Below are 19,388 nucleotides of genomic sequence, written 5' to 3'. Positions count from 1 at the left end.
TTAGAAGTAATTTACTTTTAATGGAGCGAGCCAAGATGCTTTTATATATATATATATATATATATATATATATATATATATATATATATATATATATATATATATATATATATATAGAGAGAGAGAGAGAGAGAGAGAGAGAGAGAGAGAGAGGGGGGTTGGAAAAAAGAATGGAAACACTTTAAAGCTAAAAGCATCTTAAAACTTTCACCTTAGCGTAGTATGTTAAACCGGATGATGATCCAGGGTCATCAAGCTTGTTGTTTTTGCTGATCTCATCACACGTGCGATGCAGTTGAGAGGTTCCGAGGTTCATGCCAACTCTGTCATGCGGCTGCTGCCAGAATGTGTCCCCCGGTGCCATGATGAAGAGGTACATGGTCCCACCCCTGTAGATAGTAGACAGTACGCGGCGGACTCACACAGTGCTTCTCTCTTGAATGAACACTGGTGGCGAGGCTACACAAGGCTTGGTGGGGGAGGTGGGGGCCTGTCCAGCGGCCGCACCGTTGTGTGAAGGCAAGCTAACCAGAAGTTGATGAAGACAAATGGTGTCATGCGATCAGGAAAGAAACATGACTGGCCTCTACTTCTGACGAGAAGTGTGCGATGGTGCCGTCACTTCACTCTTGAGTGAGTATTTCAGGCTAAACTTTGCACGCGTCTCCTCCAGCACAGAGTGAAACATGCACACACCGAGACACACTGTTAGCTCAGCTGTTACTGTCGACGCACTCAAGTGCTGAAGGCCGCAGAAAATTTTGACACGTGGAGCTTCGGGGTGAACGGTCCAATATAAAGGACAAATACATTGAAGGAGCGCCACACCTTTCACGCGCTTAACCGAGATGAGGCACCATTTTCCTTCAGCGCAGCGTCTGGTTCTCACTCCGAACGTTGGCACGCCGTTACTCCGGTGTGAGAATGGGAACGTGTTTTCCTCCCGAGTGTATGTTTGGTGCGCTCCTCCGGTGACGCAGGTCGGCCTCCGCTCGTCTCCCTCCGTGGGTTTCCCATCAGGGAGTGTAATTAAGCCACAGCATTCATGAGTGGGCTTTGCTCATTTAAGCTCGCGCCCGGGCTTAGACGGCTTTACAGGGATGGAAGAACAAATCCTGGTGGAACAAGCAAGGCTGGAGCCGGGTGAAGCGCCGCCGACAGAATAACAACGAGTCCAAAACTTTCTCCCGTCTGTGCCCCACTGGAATGAGAGTGAGTGAGACGTTGGACGGTGTCAACTCGGCCCGTCTTCCTTTTCTGTTCTGTCTCACAACAGAAGTGTCAGCATTGTAGAATAACGGTGACGTTTCCTGACTTTCAATAAATGACCAGGTTTACATGAGGATGACCTGATGCAAGGTTTACGATTGGTGTGTAATTACAGCTCAATTACTCGTGTATTACATGATGTTACTCCAGAAACTGAGGACACTAAGGAGAAACATATGCATTGATTTGAGACGCGTTGATGAATTCTTGGTTTTCACCATTGTCAGAGGTCACAGTAGTGTGTCTTTTCCTTTATAGTCCGACTAACACTGAGGTCCTCATTCTGCAGTCTGAGTTCGCCCTTGCTGTGATGTCCGTATGAAGCCGTAACTGCGTTGAGTGTGAATTAGGTTTGAGGACTGAGGCTTTATTTGCCCACGACTGGCTGTGCGTCTTGGTCTACAGCAACACACAAAGAGGAGAGGGAGCCTGCTCATTACCATCAGGCAATTATGCTGGCAGAATTAGAAGCCTGGAATGTGCTCATGTGGCAGCGTCGCCACGTGCAGACGCCTGTTTTCAAAGGACTCCCAGAGAATCCACCGACATGGCCGTGCTAACGTGGTTCATGGAAAACCCTGCGTGACCATAAAAAGCAGGAGAAGGTTGTGGATTTTGCGAGGACCGACCTTTTTTTCTTTCTGTCTTTTCTTCTGCGCATCAGCGTTTGTGAGTGAGGGATGAGGAGGGCAGCGGCCTGACACGTGTGCGTGAGTCTCTGCGTTACTATTGTCAGACCCGTGGTCCTTATGATGCATCTCAGACTATTGTTTCAACTGCCTTTAACACAGACGTGCTGGTAATGCTTTTCCAGATGGAGCTTAATCGCTTTTGCATGAAAAAAAAAACCCAAACATTGTTTAGCTCTTCATCTTTCAGTGCCGTGAGGGAAGGTTACTTGGCCTGGAGGCTGCTCTTTGTCACTAGAGCAGACGCATGAAGGCAGAATGAGTGGTCCTCACAGAGGCTCAGAGAACGGCCCTGAACGACACCCTTGAAACGGAGCTAACTCATGAACAAGCTCGGCAGGTGGGAGCCTTCCACCTCGCGTGGAACAGCTACACACCACCCTCAAGTGACAATTCAGCACATCACAATTTCAGGATGTTTTACTCTGCAAAATGACATGATGGAGAGCTTAGTTTTAGTGACAGTTTACGTCACCTTACGTCAGATTGATGCTGATACGAGGGAGTGTCGCCACCCTTTGACCTATAGTGGAGGCCTCTTACTGTAAACCATGTGGACCCTTCACCTGGAGCTGTGGCTGTGAAATGTGTTGCTCAAAATAAAAGTCCACATCCTTGTGAAATAAAACGTTCCAAGACGTGTGAGAAATTGCCACTTGTCTGAGCGGGGCGCTGAGTGTGTGCACGTGTGTGTGTTTGGAAAGAGGCTGCAGGATGAGGAATTCCCGGAAAGTTCTCAGGGAGATGCTTGAATCTGGCAGCTGATTTGGCAGAGGGCCTTAGCATAACAAAGGGCCTGAGCCTGTGAACTTGGGGCACCTTTCGACCCCGCCGCTGTCGGGATGAATGAAATCTGGGGCTCCCCACGGGGCCCCCCCCCGGGCCCGTCTGATCGTGGCTCAATTGCTAATCTGGGTAATTTAATATAGTTTTCAATATGCCTCATCTGTCATGGGCAACACATTCTCACTGTCTTCCCGCCTAAAAAACAGGCCCCTCCAAGCCACAAGCCCCAGCCGCGTGTGTGCATGCATGTGCTCACGGCTGTCGGCTGTGTGCTTCTCACATTCCAACGGCCTGATTCTGGATGTGTCACACAAGCCATCAGACAGTCTGTTGAAGACAATTTGGTCACAATGATGCCTGATTTATTTTTAAAAGAGAGATTTGAAACCAATTGGGGTAGATATTTGTGCAACAAAAAGTCATGTTTGCTGACAGTCCAGACCAAAGCATGGACAGAGATGCATATAGATGAAAAAAAAAATCACAATATTTCTTACTTTTATTTTCAAACAAAGGTCCACACGTGAAGCTTTTGTATTATTGAATAACCACTTCACTGAATGCTGCATATACGTGGGTGAAATCTAATGATAATCTTTGCCACAGATCACTGGTCACTGTCGTCACACACATTGTTTGTCAGCTGCACGGCCGTCTATACTCACTGGATCACAGTGATGTCACTTCCAGCACTAACTCAGTTGGGACAGGTGACGTCAGCGCTCTTGGCCACTCGGCGGAGGTGAGTCATCAGGTCCGCAGTTTTCAGCATGTATGAGTGTGAAGTCGCTTTTCGACGAGCCATTCGATGAAGGGCCCCGCGGCCTATAAATCCACGCCGTCATCGAGAGCGAGTCAGAGCTGCCGTGTCCCTCCCTGGTGAAGGAGTGGAGGCACATTAAAATGTGGGGGGCGTGGAAGGTGGATCACACCGTCACGTTGAGTTTCCTCTACAGCAGGTGCAAAGTCAGTGAAAGGCTTTTCAGTCATCATGGTTGAAGTTTGTCATTGCAATAGATATAGTCTCTGGAAATCAGATGCATGAATAAGGAGTCTATTGCAGCCTTAAAAGTGACAGCCAAAGAAGGATAAATAATGAACCAAGCTTTTCAAACGGGGATTAACCTAACAAAGTAATTACCGAGGCAACCGGTCGTAAATAAAAGAGAGCCGTTAATAATTATATCCTTTATATTGATGGACTGCAGAAGTGCCAGCGCCTCGTAAATGATAGTGCAAACAAGAAGTGTGTCTGATGGCAGCGTGAAACGAAGAGCTGTCGAACGAAGCAAGTTCGGTTGGCGTTTCAAGGCCTTCCCTGCTGCACTGTTGTTTTCATGACATGATTCTGATGCCTCTGAATCCAACTGGCTTAGCTCATCTCCGTCGTGCTGGCTGCTTTGAGACGGCAGTGAAAATAAATCCCTTCCCTGTAATGAGGGAAGTGCTCTGCAAAAGAGGGTTGTTAGCTTCCACCCTAAACGTGCCTTTCTTATTTTGAAGAAGAGAGAAATGTGTACTTTGTAGGATGGTGCTGTCAGGAACGACTGTGGGTGTGGCGGCCGGCAGGGGAAGCAGCAGCTGCGGAGCCGTCCTCAGGCTCAGACAGGAGTGTGCAAACACTTGCTGTTTGGCACGGCGGCGCGCTGGAGAGAAGGGCCCTGCTCTTGTGTAGTGGCCGCTAATTTACGTGGCGTGACAGGGTGATCATTCATGCTGGAATCACCCGACTGCTCCCCTCACACCACAAACCCAGACATGGGAGTGTGGGAAGCCATGGTCGGTGAAATTCCAGACAGAACCTCACGTCAGCCGAGCTTTCTCAGCCCAACACCAGCTCCACAGCCGGGGCCTGTCCTTTCACAATCACAGGCCTCTGGCCATTGGTTGGCAAATACTGTCATTAGGTTCACTGGATTTTCACTCTCCAGCAGCTCCTGCGCAGGAAAATACAGAGGTTGAAGGTGAAACGGAAATCATTTCATTTGAAATTGATTGATGCCTTGGCTTTAATAATTGGAAAGCAGCAGGATGTTACTTTAAATTGAGACATGGCGATGGAACGCTCAATGTCCTGCAGTGCGAAAACAACACGAGAGAGTCTGTTGTTTGTCATCAGTGACCAACTTAGTTCTGGAGTCATGACTTGGATTCGTAAGAAAAACTGGGCTCTGTGGCGCAGCATCAGTCCCACCTTTGAATGGCTGCCTTTGTTGCGCGACAAGTCGGACAGGAAACAGAATCCATCAACATGCAAACAAAGTCCCACGGGCCCCCGCAGGGGACAGGCCCTCACAGCAGGGTGGGGCCTCGTCTAGACAGTCTTTGGTGGTTGCCCAGGTTGCAGCCCGTGTCTTGCCCTTTCAAACTTGGCCTCAGTGGCCAGCCGCAGACTGAACCGTGGCCGAGCCGTGCGTGTGACGGATGTTCAGTGCACGAACTACGACTGAAATACCAGAAGTGGAATTTAGCCAAGGTCAGGCTTTTAACTGAAGTTTATCTTAGTTCAAAAAAAGCTAGACGTCATGGCAGTCATGACGATTGGGTCATGTGAGCGGTCTCTACTACTGAACGGAACGGTACATGTTCCTTCTGTGAGTGCTGACTTCTGCCCAGTGGTCGGTGTCAGGCAACTTGAGGGAAGTGTTGGATATTAATATTCTTTAAACCGCTTATGCAACTAAAGACACGGCAACTTAACCCAGCAGTTTTCCGGGTTTGTCACCAGAGCTGACCATGTTGGCCCAATGCTGGTCCGGAGTTCAAACTATCATCAGAATCAGAATCAAAGTTATTGCCATGCTCAGTGGGGAGCCCACCAACTAGGAAAGAAAAAACATAAACATAATAATAACAATAATAATAATAATATAAACAAATAAAATAACACCAAAGGCTGGTCACCAATTCAACAGTCTGAGGGCCGAGGGTATGAAGCTGCTGCTGTGACGGGAGGTTCTGGTCTGGATGGACCGTAGCCTCCTGCCAGAGGGGAGAGGGACAAACAGTCCATGTCCAGGGTGAGAAGGGTCGGCTCCTTATGAAGTGTTTGGCGTCGCAGCGGACATGCACAGTAGCAGGGAAACAAGCAGAGAGAGACATGTCTTCTGAATGAATGTGCAAATAGCGTTGCAAGCTCGGATCACTGACCTGAAGGCCACTGGAATCTGTCCCAGCTACAGATGAGGCTTTAGTCCCCAACCAAAAGGTGTTCAGTTTTAAGCCCCTGACTGTTGCTACCCTTTTTTTTTTTTGTCTGACTGAAACGCTCCCATTACTCTCCTTTGATGATGATATCAAGTTATGAGGATTCAACCAGCGACAATTCCAATATGCAAGAACAGCACCACACCCATTACAGCCCACATTCAAATCCATCCTCCCACTGCCTCTGTTCCCGTCCTGATGTGTGTAGTGTCACGGAGCGCGCTGCTGCGGGGCATGGTATAATTGAAAGGCTGAAGAAGAATCCTGCTTGTTTAAACCAACCAGCAGGCAGCGCGGGCATGATGGGAAAACAAAGCCGCAGCCCCAGGAGTGGGTGACATGACATCACTAATGGCGGAGCAGAGACGAACGCTGCCTCTGTTTTGTTAGCCTTAGTCCTCCTGACAGCCCTCACTGTCGTCGAAAATAAGATAGAAGCTGAACTGAGTGACTTCTCCTGGGTGCAAGTTCACGGTTGGGGCTTTTGATTGGAAAAGTATACTTCCATTTTGTAATGCAACACTCAAGCATATATCAAGATGTCTGAAGCACGATGACAGAAGGAAACGATGAGGCGACTGATCCTGACACAGCACAGAAGCAGAATCCCTTACACCTCGAAATAAAAAGAGACCATTACACCATTAAAGACACTCATATTTCACACCAAAAAACATCCATAAATTGCTTCATTTCATTGATGATATTTAAAAAAACAAAAGATTTTTGAATGTTTTTTTTTCAATAAAAAGTGAGTCCAGAAGAGAAGATAAAACCATATATTGTTTGTAAAGTCCTCAACTGTTGATGCACGAATTATGAAAAACTGATGTCATCATTTATTCATCCTGTTCTATAATTCAACATTTGGCCATCCATCTTTCATTTGAAACATTCACCAAATCCCCAGTTGGGTTCCAGAGCCTCCCAGGAAAGGTGACCGAAGGTAAGTCTTCAGTCAGACAGAGCCGGGAGGTCCACACCAAGGCCAGGCTGCCTGGTTGATGCTGCCAGGAGCATGTGCTGGTCTCAGAGATCAAGCCTCGCAGTGGCGGCTCTTCTTCAGCTGCTGAAGTCGAGGCATCTTCACCTGCTGCCGACGACTGCGTCTGGGGCAACGTGTGCTCATTGACATTGCTGTCAGATGTTTGGGCTGCAGGCTGACTTTACGACCTAAAATCTGTCAACACACACACACGTGAAAGGTAAGTCACCATCTGATGAGGACTGAATGTGAATCATTCTCACTCAGTCCTTAAAAAAACCAAAAGAATTCACAAATTCAGCTTTAAAGCAAATGACTCTTGCAAATGTTGCCGGTAACTTTTGCCTACAGTTCTCATCACCAAAGCTCATCCGTGTAACCATCGACGTTTCCACTTTGCAGCTGACGGACTTCATGGAAGGACGTTGTCTTGCGAGAGGACCAGGCGTGTTTTGGGATCAGAGGCCTTGCCTGAGGACCAAGGAAGGAAGGGTTAATGCCATGGGCGCCACCGTTTCCTCCATGAAATATTCCACTTTCATGTCACTGATGGAGATAAAGGCTTTCTGTGAAAGAGAAGAGTCTTCCATCTTACCTCGGTGTGAGGCTGAAAATACAAACACATACAATGTTATATTGGTGCAAAGGCCCTGTGTTAGCGTGTGCCATTCGAGCACCACACATGAAGGGACAGTGGAGTGATGTGTCTTTGAGGCGGAAACCTTGCTCCAAACAAGAATGATGAAAGGAATGAAGAGGGGAGTGTACAAAGGTGAGAGAGGAGTCAGTCATGACTCTGGTACTGACGTGAATCATTCCAATCATCTCCTCATCAGCAGTGACAGAAGCGATGTGACGATGATCGAACACGAGAACGGAAAACTCCTCCACTTCCATGACGTTTCATAGGTGGACTCCCACGGCCAGAGAGAGCAGGCCCTGAATATGCACTTTGTGCCTGTGACTTTGACACTGCATTCATGAGCCGGACCTATACACCGCAGATGTAGACCATACGGTGAGCGGCAGCTGCGGGTGTGACAGAGAGGAGTCTGAATAACTGCGCCTATTTAAGCAATATGGGAGATCTGGGATGTTCCTGGAGACCCTTCAATTTCAGCTTTATTGTTTTTTTTCTTTATTCTATATGGACTTTGAGATGGACTATATCTCACTATCAGCACTATCAGCTACAGCTGCGGCGAATTCCCAAGCAGGAGTGTGTCTTACTGAGCCACATCAGGAATCTCCACCCACCAGCTTGCTTGCAAGACAGCGGCTCATTTTGGCCAGCAATAAATATCAATGTTACATATCAATAAAGCCACCAGGGAGGGCGGGGAGGAAAGGGCCTATATTGATGTTGGGGAGGAGAGAGGCCAGAGGTAGGAGAGCACTGAGAGGAAGAAAGGAAAAGCTGCTTGTCTGTTTGGGCCCTGTGGTCTCCTGCCTCGGGGGAAACCAACATTCTGTCAAGATCCTTCACTTCAAAATCAATCATTCTTGACTGAGCACAGAGAGAGCGACAAGCACACACGTGAACTCGGGTTCACGCTCTCACACGCAAACAAACATGCGCCTACACATGCTGCAGGTGTGGATTGCTGGTGTCCGGTTTGGCTGAGCGATTCCTACACATGTGAAAACAGCGAGAGCAGAGCACTGAGAAGACAACAGCTGGGCTTCAGTCAGAAGGCGTCACATGGCCTCACACTGATTGATCAGAGGCTCCACCACGCACTGGTCAACACTTGTGGCACCATGTTTAAATGGCTGTTGCGGCACTCTGCTCTTGTGTGCTACTAGGCGCTGCTGTATCCCTCATGCCTTGGTCAAGAGCCTTAAGACAGAGGCGCCACAAACCGTGACTTCACTCATTCTCAGTTACAGGAGAGTTCTGCGTGAAGTCAGTGCCACGGACTTAAAAGACCTTGGCGTTATTGCACATGGATTTCTGGATGCTAATTTTGAGTGGAGAATTCCACTGACTTTCCAGCTCGCAGGAGTCAGGTCCTGGCCTGGAAGACATCTGAAGATGGCGCGAGCAGGACGGCGGCCACTGTCTGCCAGGACGTGGGCAACTTCATTGGCACTTAAATGCTGACTTGCGCTCCCTGTCAAGAAAAAAAACAAAAGTATCTATAATTCCCAAGCGTGTTAGTGAGTCTGAGACACCCCATAGAAACACAGTCAGTACACAAACACTGGATTATTTCCTTTTTGTATTCAAATACACATTCAAGTACATCCGAATCACAGTAAATACCTGTCATGACATGGATCCTCCTGTTTCCTGTTCTCCCAGTCCTGTTCCCGTAACTTGACTCCGTCTTGGCTTGTTGTTCAGGGGCTGGACGGGCTACTTGTCCTGAGGTCATTGGCTCATCACCACATTCTGGCCATCGCTCTTGCTTACTGTAAGAATTCAACAACAACAAATTTGGACTTGTTCATTGTTCTTCCTCAATCCTACAGCACTGCTGTCGAAGCGACTGCTGCCTGAGGCTTTTGCATGGTGTCTCCACGGTGGGAAAGGAAAAGGCTTCATGCCACGCCTCCTTTGCGCTGGATAACACAGCGAGCCGACGGCATCCGGAGCACAGGCGCCTCCCTGCATGCAGTCTCTGCTGGCAGATTCCCACAGTGCTTTGCGTTCACTGTCGGGAATAGGCCGTGTCGACGACACATGTCATGATGAAGCGGGCGATGGAGGTAAGGGAAGGAACACGTGACCTGGCATGAGGTCACAGTGGAGCTTGGGGGACTCTGGCGCCTTCAGTCAGTGGTAGGACGCAGTGGATGAAATCAGCCGATGCAAAGCTTCATTTATGCATGAATACGGATCACATGTTGAACACTGTCCTGTCACTGGCGTGTTTTTGCTTTGCTCACTGTAGATTTTAAACCACTCCACTTGTTTCACACCGCATGGAACAATAGCTCTACAGCCCTTGTGTGGTTCCCAGATCTTTTCAAGGATTAACCAAACAATCCGCTGCTTTCAGAGAGACCTCATTTTTCTCTCTGTGAAGTTTGCAGACTTGGAGTTCTGTATCTTGCACTCTGTGGGGATCATGAGGTGGATAGCGTTTGGAAATCTTTTTCCAAACAAAGTGAGATAACAAAGTGAGTCCTGCTATCAGTAGATAAAAGTGAAATATACTGTGTTGCCTGTTGGAAAACAAAAAGGCTGCAAGACAAGGAAATGGGCAAAGAAGTTCTATCACATGAAGGAGTGTAGAAGTGCATTTATTCCTCTAAAAAGCATTCAAGGTCATGATCCAAGGTCAAACAGTTTTACTGGCATGCATTTAAACGTTGGCATCAATTCAGCGGCTACTTTTAATGTTTGTGAAAGATCAAGTAGGTGAGTGCTGTGCTTTATTTCTCCCTCCAGATGTTACACATCACAGCAGGAGGCTGACTTGAAACATTGCCATATATTTCCATCCATACGCAGCGACATTGCCAGCTTTGACAATTTACTCAGCAACTTGTGTACCTTTCAAGTGTTTTCTAAAAATGTGTTTAGCAATTACACGTTCAATTTGAATTGTGGTTGAACAGACACCAGAGTCAATGTAATGACCTTCGTTTTGTGACTCAACTTTTGAAGAATGCTGACTTATGGATGAGAGTCAATAAGTACTTTGCAATAACTGCTATGCTAGCTTAGTCCAGCTACTGGCTACATGCTAGCTTAGTCCAGCTTCTGGCTACATGCTCCAGCTACTGGCTACATGCTAGCTTAGTCCAGCTTCTGGCTACATGCTCCAGCTACTGGCTACATGCTAGCTTAGTCCAGCTACTGGCTACATGCTCCAGCTACTGGCTACATGCTAGCTTAGTCCAGCTACTGGCTACATGCTCCAGCTACTGGCTACATGCTAGCTTAGTCCAGCTACTGGCTACATGCTCCAGCTACTGGCTACATGCTAGCTTAGTCCAGCTACTGGCTACATGCTCCAGCTACTGGCTACATGGTAGCTGAGTCCAGCTACTGGCTACATGCTAGCTTAGTCCAGCTACTGGCTACATGGTAGCTGAGTCCAGCTACTGGCTACATGCTAGCTTAGTCCAGCTACTGGCTACATGCTAGCTCAGTCCAGCTACTGGCTACATGCTAGCTTAGTCCAGCTACTGGCTACATGCTAGCTCAGTCCAGCTACTGGCTACATGCTAGCTTAGTCCAGCTTCTGGCTACATGCTCCAGCTACTGGCTACATGCTAGCTTAGTCCAGCTACTGGCTACATGCTAGCTTAGTCCAGCTACTGGCTACATGGTAGCTGAGTCCAGCTACTGGCTACATGCTAGCTCAGTCCAGCTACTGGCTACATGCTAGCTTAGTCCAGCTTCTGGCTACATGCTCCAGCTACTGGCTACATGCTAGCTTAGTCCAGCTACTGGCTACATGCTAGCTTAGTCCAGCTACTGGCTACATGGTAGCTGAGTCCAGCTACTGGCTACATGCTAGCTTAGTCCAGCTACTGGCTACATGGTAGCTGAGTCCAGCTACTGGCTACATGCTAGCTTAGTCCAGCTACTGGATACATGCTAGCTCAGTCCAGCTACTGGCTACATGCTAGCTTAGTCCAGCTTCTGGCTACATGCTCCAGCTATTGGCTACATGTTAGATTTGTCCAGCTCAGTCCGTCACAGATGTGAAGGGAAACGGTGCTCGTAACGCAAGCAAATGGTGACTTGGGAAACCTGACCTTGGCAAAGTGCTCTACGTGTCTAGTAAGCTGAGTGCGTCACTTCCGGCGAGCGTCACACACTGGATCTCTGGTCTCAGATTTCAAGTTACATCCTTGACACCGGCGAAGTTGCTCTTTCAGCTCTGGAGAGACACCGTTCGCTGACGACTCCTTCAGTTTAGCCTTAGCTTCCTGTGGGCGTCATGGCGTGGGCTCCTTTGTCGGGTCACAGAAGCCACCAGCAGTTGATACAAGCATCGTCACAGGACACTCCTGGAATATAAGCCTCACCTGAGTCAGGCTCAGACATCAGGTGGAAGAACGTGGAGGCATCAGCGTGGGGGAACAGGTGGAGGCCATCGTTCATCTCTGCCTGTGATGCCATCGGCTCCATGATACGATAAGGTGATCCAGGCCCAATTAAAGCATGGGCTTGTGTGAAGAATGTGACGACAGGCGAGTGGAAGACGAGGCTGTGATCTGACACCTGAGCTGGAGAGACAGTGGCCACACAATAATGGGGGAGCGTGGGGGAGGAGCCAGGGATCTCAGAGGGGAGAAACGAAGTCGACCTGGAATGTGCAGTGAGAATCAAGGCTGGGCGCAAAGAGACAGGGAGAAATGAATATGATAAGGGCCCGGCAAAGAAATGAAGCTGCAATGAAGACGAATGGGAAGCAAAAGTAGAAAATGATGGCTCTTCTTCACAAGAATCTATTTGTCAGAGGGAGATATGGATCCTGCTTTGGATCATTCACATAGATTGAATAAGAGTTTCTAATTCTCCTTTTGCTACACATAATTCAATTTGAAGTGTATTCAAGAGGATACCATTTTGCCCAATATATGCAGCTTTGGGTGTCACAGTGTGGAAAAATAACATCCCCAAATCATTTTTTATTCACAATCCACAGCTCCATATTGCACCTCCAGGTAACTTAAGTGAGTGAGGCCAAGCAGTTCCACAAATAACAAAGAGAGCAAGAGAAGCCAGATGTGCTTCAGGTTTCCCGAGTACGTTGAGGGGGTACGAAAAGTGTGTCAGGCGTATCCTACTCCAGGGCGCATTGTGCTTTGATCACCATTGCAGCTTTTATCAGCCTGTTCTCTTTTCATACCAAAATAAGACCCAATTATGTCAAGCTCATTGTTTCCAGCCAGGGAAAAAAGGGCAGGACTCAAAAAGACTCACACCGCGATCTGACTTGCAATAAAGAAGATGCTTTTATTCAGCTGTCGCTGTATGCACACTTTACACATTTCACAACATGACAGGTGCCTTTGATGTTATTTTGGACTTTTTTGCCAATGAAAAGGGAAAAAAAAGACATGTTTCAAAAAGATGTCCATTTGGGGTTAAGGACTAATAAGCTGCCACTCCTTCATGTATTAGAAAGTCTAATGCCAGTCTGGTTTGAGAACAGAAAAAAAAAGTCCAGAGAATCAACGTGATCGCGGGATCACAGTCTGAATGTAAAACCTCAGCACTGTACAGTCCAGTACACTTCCTCAGTACTGAGCCGTCCTTTCAACATGCTGCATGAGCCTTCAGTATTCACACGTTTGTGTAAACCACCTTAGAAACCAGAGGGGTGAATACTTGCTTGATGTCTTCACGAGTTTGTCTTGAACCTCCATGGACAGTCCACAGTCACAGTGGCACTAACACGGGTCAGTCATTCAGAACCGTCCGCTCTTCTCCCACATCACGCACAGATGAAGTGGCCACACTAAACTGGACTCTCTTCTTCTGGGTCGGGAGCGGTGTGAAGGTCAGCTGGTTGAACAAAAATGCTCCTCATGGCTCCACCTACAACAGAAGATGATAGGTTCGTGACATGTGTCAGCTCCATTACAGCCTGGGTGACTGAGTCCATTGCAACCAGATGTTCCTCCACGATGTCAGGTGTGTTGTTTTGCCGTGAGGGCCAGCACTTGCGGTGTCGCCTCAGTAAGTCGGAGGACCTCGAGTGCAGAGAGTTCTCGGTGTACTTGAGGACAACAAAGGCCTGAACAATGGCAGCTGACATGAGTCCCCCACATATCGGCCTGCACTTGCTTGCCATTGTCCCAGCTGCACTTCTCACATGTATTGTCTTACACCACATCCTTAGAACCCGATAAGACGCTGGCTGAGCTCAGGACACAGAGCGGGAGTGTCTCAGCGCCTCATTATTCTCTCATAGAGCCGACTGGGAAGCTGCAGGGTCCGCCCCCTCGGATCCGATTCACCCTCCAACTCGCCCTGTTTTTCACACGTAACTCCCGCCAAAACAGAGCGCCACACATGCTGCCCTCAAAGTACAGGGCAGAGCATGAACGTAGGGCTCCGACCAGGAAGGACCTCTGCTTATTTGCTGCCTTGGTCACATGTTTCTGCCTGGAGTTGGAGCTGTGGCCCTTTATTGCCTCCTTATTATGTTAGGAATATAAGTCCAGGTCATTGTTTGTTCTTATCTGTGCATTCTGAGTGCCGCATCTGTGCTGACAGCCATTCATTCATCTGTTCATCCATCCATCCATCCAAGCATTCACCCACCCATCCAGCTGTTCATCCACCCACCCATCCAGCTGTTCATCCACCCACCCATCCAGCTGTTCATCCACCCACCCTCCAGCCGTTCATCCATCCATCCGTCCACCCACCCACCCAGCAGTTCATCCACCCGCCCATCCAGCAGTTCATCCAGCCATTCGCCCATCCATCCATCCATCCGTCCACCCACCCATCCAGCAGTTCATCCATCCATCCATCCATCCATCCATCCATCCACCCACCCTCCAGCCGTTCATCCACCCATCTGTTCATCCACCCACCCAGCAGTTCATCCACCCGCCCCCCCATCCATCCAGCCATCCATGCATCTGCCCATCCAGCCGTATGTTGACCCAGAACTTGGGTGAACACCAGACTTGCATTGTAATTATGTGACCTGATCCACCGCTGCATTGTCATTTGTCGTGGACTGAATCCACAGCTTCTCCACTTGAATCATTCTGTGCTCTCCATGCCTTTCATTCCAGTCATTTGAACGAGAGCTCTATGGCGATGACACCCATGTTCATTTGGTTTTGCTCTATTGAAGAACACAGGCAGAAAACAGCAGAGCAGAAGCAGCTCCTGTGCTGTCTGGATGGCAGTATAGAAGAGCAGTTTGGTCCCAGGGCCTTCAGCAGTCAAACCGAGCTAGGCCTTCGTGATGAAGGGAGGTGAAGCGCGACAAGTGGAGAACACCACGCTGCATGTTCTCGCCTCCTCAAGGGCACATGCCGCTCACTCGCCCTGCCTGTCTGCCTGTCTGCCTGTCTGTGTGTCTGTGGCTCGACTGCTGACTCTGCATTTTCAGGCCTTCATCCAGGCACGATGCCGAGTGTGAGTGTTCACGTCAGTGGGAAGACTCGATGACGGTTTAGTTTTGTACTATACCAAGAAATTAACACACAAGAATCTCCCCGAAATCTTGCACGTGATGGAGGAAAGTAGGATTCCGGCGCTAAGATCGTCTGTGATTTTGCTGCTACTAAAGGAACAAAGTCTGCCAACCTCTTGCTAATAGCTAATAGGATAGGATAGTGAGAGTCAAGGTCCTAAGCTCAGATAGTAGAGAGTGAAAACAACGGCATAAATGCTGGTGGACTTTTGGAGCAGACGTTGTCTGTCCTTTAATCTGTAGATGTCAAAGCTACACAAATAACATATCCAAACTTCCAGCCAAGTTTGTTTCAATGCATGAATAAAGACGTAAATAATGAGAATAGACTCATATTCTCTGTTGTCCACAACAGGACATGGCCAGACTTACGTCCTAAAAAAGGACTGGAAATATGTTTAAATGGACATGAATATACTGGAACTAAGGAAATACGTATACAATAGAGGAAGAAATTATATTGATTTGCATTCATTTAACTTTTATTTGAATTGGATTAAAAAAAAAAGTCAATTCCAACCGAGTCACTGGAGTTATTTCTGTGACCTATTTATCGTCTGCACAGAACTTGGCCTTCTGTTCCTTGGCCGACTGAGTGATGTATATTTAAATGAAGGGACAAATTAAGGGAAGCCTACATTTGTTGAGTCCAGCAGATTTTTCCGTCATGTAACCATGGATACGGCAGGCGGTTACTGACACTGTTGCAGGCCTGTACGTTGGACTATGACTGACACGTGGAAACACAGCGCATCTCACCACCATGCCTTTCCTTTTCTCCACCTCTCACTGTCTGTGCTTCTGAACCGTTGGGAAACGTATTCTTTTTCATCTGCCAGTGAGGATGGAAACAGACAACACAACCGTGGCCTTGCCAGCACTGAGGACTCCGTCGGTGCTTTGTACGCTTGAAGCAATGCATTATCTCCTAAGTGTCTAGCAAGCCCCGTACAGTAAATAATGGATGCTCCCTCTTCCTTGTGAAAAGCGCGTCTTCACTCGGGGGACCAGTCATGGTTTACCTGTATAAATGCCCTTTCTGTGTCTTTGGAGAAATCAGGCGCACCGACGGATGTGGGTCAGACGATTTCATTAGCACAGCATTTCTCTCTGTGTCGGCTTCCATCGGCCGTCTGACAGCTGGACTGTGACTCACGTGTCTCGCCGAGAGACGTGAGAATCTCGTTGGCGGGTAGAACGTATGCCCAAGCGGGTGATCCATGGCAGGACCTTTGTGAGAAGGTGGGCCGCACCGACGGGATGTGAGGGTCCGACTCCGCCGCCACGGGTCCTGCCACGTCCCCATTCCACCTGGGGGCCGAACCAAGAGACCTCTCATTGTCGTATGTCCAACGACTATTATCAGGCTTCAGTCTTGACTCTCAAGTCGCCCTCCCCCATTTATGTGGAGGTTACAACCAAAGAGTCTCAGCCACTGTGAATTATTTACTGGATTCAGCATTGGGCCCTTTAACCCCTCAGCAAATGCACAGGCTCTTGGAGTTAAAAATACGCTCCCATAGGATCCCACATCAGTCTGGGTGTGTGTGTGTGTCTGACCGAGGAGCTTGACCTGAAAAATCATGACATATGGCTCAGGGCCATCACTTGGTTCCATCAGTCTGTGGAGAAGCGTCATGCTGGCCGTCTGCAGAGCGGCGTTATGGGCCGAACCTGATCAGCACAAGACCCCAGACTCTGGATGGGAGACTCCCGAGTGTGAGTCAGAATTGAGTTGAAAGAGCCCCGGGTTTCTCACCCAGCTGGCAACAGAGTGTGGGTGACAGCAAGTTCATGACAAGTCCAGATCGCCTGAGTTGAAATTGCTTCATTGGATTCTCCAAGAACAATTTTCCAAATGCCCCCAGCACATTGCATTCAGTCAAAAACTCAGTCAACAGCAGCCTAAATAGCTAATGTTGGGTTTTTGTTGGCAGGCGATGGGTGACTGCCAGGAAACCTGATGCCGTACAGTACAGTGCCGAGCGTGGAGTTGAGTCAAACTTTGGACCATCAATGACCACAGATGCTGAAACGCTGACAGAAAAGAATAGGGTTTTTGCTGGATGCCAGTTCAGGACTCACAGTTTGTTTGTGACTCATTCTTCAAAATCTCGCCTCTTCCTGACTTCACCTTTTGGAACTCAGTTTTCATGTATCACAGGTTTATGAAGGCGCTGGTTAAACACGTCCCGAGTGCTTCGGTCGACACTGTAATGCAGCCATGTTCAGCCCACGAGTCACAGCTGAGGTTCGAGAGCTGCTGCCCAGAGATGGATGAATATTAATGTCGTTCAGATGCGGCGCACACATCCGTCGTGTTTGGCCACGTTGCTGTGGTATATCCCTGGCATGCGGCGGGGTTGTCATGGATACCCCACACACAGAAGCAGGGGGATGCTGAGCTCTTCACAAGGGGCTGGCGCCCATGCCCCCCCGCCCCACTCTCCTATCCCCGCTCTCTACCCCTTCCCCCATGTCTCTGTCCCTATTCTCCTCAAATCCTCTGCCTGAGCAAGACTTCCTACTTTTGCATGCGGCAAATGATTTATTAGACGGCAGAGTGGCACAGGAGAGAGAGGAGGCCAGGCTCTGTTCAGTCCTGGTCCTGGGTGAGTGAGGTCTGAACTGGCCTGCTGTGTGGACGCCACTGGCTGTGTGAGAGTGTGTGTGTGGAGTGTGTGTGTGTGTGGAGTGTGTGAGAGTGTGTGTGTGTGGAGTGTGTGAGTGTGTGAGTGTGTGTGAGTGTGTGCGGTCTGGCGGCGGCGATGTTGCTGGTGGTGAAGGGGAGCGTATTGGCCTCAGGGCGATGGTTAAGCCTGGAGTTCATCCTGAACTGATCCTTTTCATTAGCCACTATCAATAATTCAACATTGCACTTGCTTTAATGGTTTAATGTGGGCAAACCTTCAGTCCGTGCGCACCCCCACTGACACACACACACACACACACACACACACACGCTTTACTTAAGAGCCTCACTCAATATCTTGGCCTCCACCCAACACCTCTGACGCGACTATATACACAGTGTGTATATATATATATATATATATATAGAGAGAGAGAGAGAGGTATCCTCTGATATGGTGAAAAAAAGGGACGATAATTTCCCTCCAAGAGTCCGTCCTACCGTACAGCACCTCAGCTGATACTTCCAGTGTGAAACGGTACATGAAATACTCTGTACCATGATGATTCACGCCTGTTAAAAAGCCAGTGTTTGCTCAAGTGAATGAGCCTCTTCATTTATAGTGTCAGTCATGTGTGTGTTTGGCGTTGCCTATGCAAATTAGGGCTAATCTCTTCACGTATTGCTGAACAGATGGGAGTTTGCTTTGAGCTGAAATCTCCGGAGCCATTTCATCTAATAGTCAGTGGCCAGAACCTTCACGCGTCCTAAGGAAGAGGAAGTTGCACACCGACTGGGGATTGAATGTTTTTTTGCTTTGAAAGACTGATAGTGAAAAGCGAACTAAGGACGTGAGATTCTTTTAATGTATTCGGTTGCCTCACTTTCTCAGCTGACGCAGTGGTTCTACTCAGCGGAGGAAAGAAAAAGTCTTTTCAGGTCCAAAACAGGATCAAACAATCTGCTGTAGAGTCCAGTTACACAATAACAATGGCTTACATTCACTCACCGGCTGAAAAGACAAGCTTCCACCTCAGAGGGCGTGGATGGAAAGAGCAAGTCTGGTTTGGAGAGTCGGCGTGTGGGTGTGTGTGTGAGAGTGTGGAGGGCAGTTCAGCGATATCCAAGACGATAATGGTGTTTCCAGATTAGATGCAACCGGTCGACCTCTGTTGTTCCCTACAGCTGGCTGCTGCCATCAGAACTGTCCCCAGAACACGCCATGTGAAGTTGACTCATGTACTGTAATGGTGGTAGGTGACAAAAAGATATATGCAGAGGTGCCACTACTGTCCACTGATGGAACGCAACAGGACTTACAGAGTGGACAGATAGATAGATAGATAGATAGACAGATGGATAGATAGATAGATCCTAATATTTAAGCCGCTGAATTTAATACATGGTTTTATAAGACAGGTTCAGTCAAGGTCATAAATGGTCAGGACTGAAATAACCTACTGAAATGACCTGTTAGATTTCAGATGTTTGGTAGCAGCATTCCACGAGGATGTGCAGAGTTCATTCAGTCATCAGATTCTTGACAGAAGGAGCACATGAGGCTACATGAAAACCAAGCGGCTCTGTTGCGAACAGCTTATTGGGAGAGAAATGGTCTCTTAGTCGGAGAACACTACCTGGGTGATGTGCGACTAAGCCTGCAGGTAGACGTATGGTTTGTGATGTGTTCA

The 19,388-nt window shown here is 48.3% G+C and overlaps 1 long non-coding RNA gene across 1 annotated transcript; it reads right to left on the bottom strand.

Moving 5' to 3' along the window:
* Positions 1–6,334: 6,334 nt before the first annotated feature.
* LOC128762288 (uncharacterized) lies at positions 6,335–10,032 on the bottom strand. Its single transcript, XR_008415550.1, has 4 exons — positions 9,203–10,032; positions 8,926–9,050; positions 7,286–7,407; positions 6,335–7,131 (listed from the first exon to the last, which is right to left on the bottom strand). It is a non-coding gene; the product is annotated as an uncharacterized LOC128762288 (long non-coding RNA).
* Positions 10,033–19,388: the final 9,356 nt, after the last annotated feature.

This window comes from Synchiropus splendidus, chromosome 7 (assembly GCF_027744825.2).
Source record: "Synchiropus splendidus isolate RoL2022-P1 chromosome 7, RoL_Sspl_1.0, whole genome shotgun sequence".
NCBI classification, from domain to species: Eukaryota; Metazoa; Chordata; class Actinopteri; order Syngnathiformes; family Callionymidae; genus Synchiropus; species Synchiropus splendidus.
Note: the sequence above shows the minus strand (reverse complement) of the source record. Positions and strands in the feature narration are given on the sequence as shown.